The sequence below is a fragment of the Poromitra crassiceps genome (genome assembly GCF_964638095.1).
Source record: "Poromitra crassiceps genome assembly, chromosome: 11".
NCBI classification, from domain to species: Eukaryota; Metazoa; Chordata; class Actinopteri; order Beryciformes; family Melamphaidae; genus Poromitra; species Poromitra crassiceps.
The window spans coordinates 34,793,454-34,798,515 of record NC_139643.1 but is presented as its reverse complement, the minus strand read 5'-3'; the positions used below and the strand labels follow the sequence as shown (position 1 = coordinate 34,798,515).

Below are 5,062 nucleotides of genomic sequence, written 5' to 3'. Positions count from 1 at the left end.
AAGAAAAAGATCTAAGTAGGCTATGAATATGTGTGATAGATATCTGGTTGGAACAGACCTCACTAACAGGTCTGCAGCTCAGTTCCTACAGCATATCGCTGAACAGGCCACCTCCCTACTGAAGAAAGACTTTTCTATGGCACAATTATGTACATGTATATTTTGCATTTTGTCATTTAGCTCATGCTTTTTGAAAACGTCGGATCAGTTGTTTTAAATGGTGTGTGTGGTGTTATTATAATAAGAATTATTATTATTTGTATTGATGAATGACTAGAAATGTCAGGTGACCCCATTTGAACTCCATGCGACCGCAATTGAGGGGTCCCGACCCCAAGGGTGGGAAAGCCTGATGGACAGGGTTCAGAGCAAGGTGGTCTTTAAAAGGAAGTGATTCATTAAGAAGAGTTCAAATGTGGAGATGACGGGCATCCGGCCACACACGCACACACACACACACACACACACACAGACACACACAGACACACACACAGACACACACACACGCACGCACGCACGCACGCACGCACGCACGCACACACACACACACACACACACACACACACACACACACACACACACACACACACACACACACACACACACACACACACACACACACACACACACACACACACACACACACACACACACACACACGTCTGGGAGGACAGAGACCGGAGCCAGCTGGATCTCACAATAGCACAGAGGAAGAGGAGTATCAAACAACAGATTCATTTTTCTGCTGAGGCTCTCACAAACATGGCCGCCTTCACACTGCAGGGCCTTTGTTGAGGTGGAGCGGAGATCAGCCCCCGTCCAAATTCCAAGGCCATGTGAGAGAGCTTCAAGGCGATGATGTGGTGAGATAAAACGCATGTGTCAGATAGGACCAAATGTGAACGAGCACGATTTTGCAATAGCTGCGACCCCATATACGTATGCAAGAATGCCGAAATGCAGGATGGCAGGGGCAGCCCAGCCTACTCTGCCTCTGGCACCCTGCATTTCAAAACCCCCCCCCCCAGCACCCCCAACCCCCCCCCCCCCCCCACCCCAACCCCACCCCCACCCCCACCGCCCACTTGTAGCCAACAGGCATGAACACAAATACACACCTTCACACAAACACCTTCACACAAACACCTCCATGCCAAATTTCAGCCTTGTAGGGCAACAACTGTGCCCGCTAAAGGGTGGCGAACTTTTTGTGGACCGACCGACCGACCGACCGACCGACCGACCGACCGACAGAGTGACTTATAGAGCTGCTGGTTGCAACAAAACATCATGCATGGCCCCTAACTAAGCCTATCTGCAAATACAGCCGGAGAGTAAACAGCCAGAGAGGAGAGCTCATCTCCTATCTTAACAGATAACTGAGTGCAGACTTCCTCCTCACTGGGCCAGAGCCACCTGTCAGCAGGCACGGCAGCGGAGAGGCCACCTGGGCAGCAGGCTGAGACAACTAGGTCACCTGCTGTTTCCACCACGCTGAGCCTGTGCTTCTGCCCATCACCTGGCCTGGCTAATCTTTTACCTGGCCAAGTGTGTGTGTGTGTGTGTGTGTGTGGGGGGGGGTGTTGTCAGGACATCAGCAACAGAACTCAGGGTGATTTAACCAACCAAGTTTGTTTTATTTTAACCCCAAAGAACCAGAAGAATTCCAAGCGAAGGGACATGTGTGTGCAGCTACCTTGACTTGCTTATGCACTGGTTAATCAAGTTAATTTAATAGAAGCAGAGTTGGCGGGGGGAGGTTACATATACCAATATATCAAAATGAACTCCCTCGACCTCACAAGTTCAAGACAAGATTTTTTTTTCATGTCATCCTTTGGATTTATTTGTGCTCCTCCATCCTGACATTTCCAGTTATTTGCCAAATAAGCGCCTGAAATGACAATGCATGAAAATGGAACAAGAAAATCCCTATGGAATTTGTTGTTTTTAGAGTGCATCTCCTCGCATACATCTTATTTTGGTGCTGTAGCAGATGGCTCTCTTTAAACTGACAACAGTCCAAACTGGCTCGGTGTGACATTGGCAACAGCAACGCATTTTGTGTGTGTGTGTGTGTGTGTGTGTGTGTGTGTGTGTGTGTGTGTGTGTGTGTGTGTGTGTGTGTGTGTGTGTGTGTGCGTGCGTGTGTGTGCGTGTGTGTGACTGTGTGCAGTAGCCAAGTCAAACCAGTTCCTACATGCCTATTCTTTATCTGCACTTCTGCGTTTCTAGAGACGATGCCACAAACGGGGGGAAGAAAACAGACTGGCTGGAATGGATTTGGCAGAAGTGAGAGAGAGTTATGCAATCAGAAACAGGAAATATAGTGAGGATATGCAACTAAGTTTATACAGGGAAGAAAATGCACAATTTGATATATATTTTTCCTCCGTTACGCTGATTCAATCAGCACAATGTCACCATTGTTGGGAACTGACTGAAATGTAAAGATATACTAATATACAAGTGAGATGACAGGATTATTGTGTTTATATCATCCCACTGATAATCCATTACAATTTCAATCCTTGAAAATGACTATCACTCCCATGATAAGACGTAATTGATTGATTCATGAAAAAAAGACTTTTTTTTGCAATGTTTTCATTTGACATATTGTGGGTTCAGCTTTAGAGAGAAACAAAAATCAAAACAAACCTGATGCGGGGCTACTTAACACATGAATGTTCTCCAGAGTAAATCCTGTGATATCATCACTAAGCCAAAACATCCAAGTGATAAACCTGTGTGCTCACGCTCGATCTGTTTGCTGAGAGGGGGGCAAACCTGTGTAAATGATTAGATGTGGAAGGCAAGGCTCTATTTCAGGGGGCTAGAGTTAAGGCCAGGCCATCCCTCCATATACTGTAGGTCTAGATCCAGAGGCACATAGCATCCATCTGCAGACACAATATTGTCTTTAATCTTTGGGAACTCGCTTAATCTGTCAAATCCCTGCTTCTGAAATATCAACAGTGGCAGCAACTAAGCTGCTGCAGACCTACATTTTCAGATTGTAAAAGATGTCAAAAATGGGGGGAGGTACAGTATCTCCACCAGTGGCAACCCAGATTTACTATCAATGCAACCCACACAGTAAGAGTGGGGGGGGGGACACAGCAGTTCTGTTCCATAATGCCAAAAACCAGTGTTGGGCAAGTTACTTTCAAAATGTAATATACTACATATTACTAGTTACTTTCATTTGAAAACAATAAGTTACTTTACAATATTACTGTCTGTGTAGAGTAACAAATTACTTATTATACTACTTTTGCATTACTTTCACCAAAATAACTGCAGTAGCAGAATGACATCGCCGCCCCGGAACCATCCCGAAAAATAATTTAAACTGTCCTGAAGTCAGTGTAAACCATCTAAAAGTCTAATGTTATCCTTTTCCTTTGTTATTGTCATCTATAGTGGTTATTTGCATAAAACACACAATTTGATTAGGAAATGATTGTATCTTTATGTGCTTTGATAAAAAAAAAAAGTAACTCAATTTGTAACTTGTGTTACTTGACATAACTGGTATAATTAAATGGCATCATATTGGTAATAAGTTATATTACTGAGTTACTGCTAAAAGTAATATATTACATGTAATGTGTTTATTTTGTAATGAGTTACCCCCAACACTGCCAAAAACATCACAACAGCATTGCATTAGGCTATTCAAGCAGACTGCTACTTTAACAGCTGAAGGAACTCTGTTCTGTGGGCAGATCATAATCTTGTAGACATGACAGATTCTTGTTGATTTAGTTAAATCTCCATTCTCTGAACACAGCTTGGAATAACTAAACTGCGGTGTGAAAACAAGTCAGTATGCAGTCATATTTGACTATCATCCAGTCCAGTGTTGCTCCCTGCGGATATGCTTTGTATTCTGGCAGGCCAATACAGCGTTAAATTAATAAACATTTTCATATTTTGGTTTAGCCCTCTGTGAACCGTGTTATGCAACTATTCATCTCGAAAAATGGTAACATTTGACATCCAGCTTCCTGCCTCTGTGTCACGTGCAAAAAGCATGCACATGCTGCAAGTGTAGCCTACTAGCCTACATGCTTTTATTTGTTTACATGCTGCTCATCAGCTTGTTACACACAGAAGCGTCTTCTATGAAGAAATGCATGTCACATAGGCCTAGACTACTTTCTCCCTCACATTTTTTGTTTTGTTTGTTTGTTGTTTCACAATAGGCAAAAATTGGCAACAAAATGTGTAACGTTAGCCCACAGTAGATACATATTTGTCAATTCTTCATTTTGAAACAAACATATGGCTACATTGTTGTTGTTGCTTTCAGATCATGAAAACATCAGCCGTGTAATACCGCCAGACAGAGGGAACATGCTCAGACATGCTGATAAACGAAACCACCGATGGGAAGAGGAACCCTATAAAACAAGGCAAATCAAAATAAGTTCGTCAATAGAAACCTACCTGTAGCTTTAAGTTGTGACTGTCCTCAGTTGATCACTCCCCAAAAAGTCCTCAAAAACTTTCTTCCCCGTTAGCCTGGACTGCGCAAGTGAAGTTGTCTTGTCCACTGACAGAAGAAACCTTGCTGTATTGATTGTAGGCCTACGTGCGCTGCGAAAGGCGTATTGAGGGAATGTTATAAAGCCGTGGGGGCGAGCAGCCCAGCCCACTTTCCCTGCTGCAGCCTCTATTGGGCAACAGCAGCGGGGCTGGAGCTCCTCTGTGTTGACTCTTTCCAGCGGTTGCATGTAACCTCGCGTCACCAGGCTCTTCAGGTTGCATGAGGAACCTGATGACAGAGACTCATGGCTGAAAAATGCTCCAGAAGCAACTCTCCTAGATTTAACCCAACGGCAAATTACCATAATAGTCTCATAATGTAGGCTAGTAGCCTATGCCTGTATCAATAGTGACCTTATGAGCTTTATGGTAGGCTATTTTATCTTCCATAGCCTACTATGGGGTCATTAGATATCCCCATAAGGATGTATAGTTTTGCTGTGATATTTCTATATATAGTATCCATCTAAACTCTATTATAGGATTAGTTCTTGCTTATAAGGGTAAC

At 43.6% G+C, this 5,062-nt stretch overlaps 1 protein-coding gene across 1 annotated transcript in view; it reads right to left on the bottom strand.

Annotated features, from left to right (window-relative positions):
* The window catches only part of ndrg1a (N-myc downstream regulated 1a), a 19,188-nt gene extending 14,594 nt beyond the window's left edge, over positions 1-4,594 (bottom strand). The window contains exon 1 of the mRNA XM_083646462.1: positions 4,456-4,594. The gene's annotated coding sequence lies outside the window, so the exon portion shown is untranslated. The remainder of the gene's footprint in view (positions 1-4,455) is intronic.
* Between the last annotated feature and the right edge of the window lie 468 nt (positions 4,595-5,062).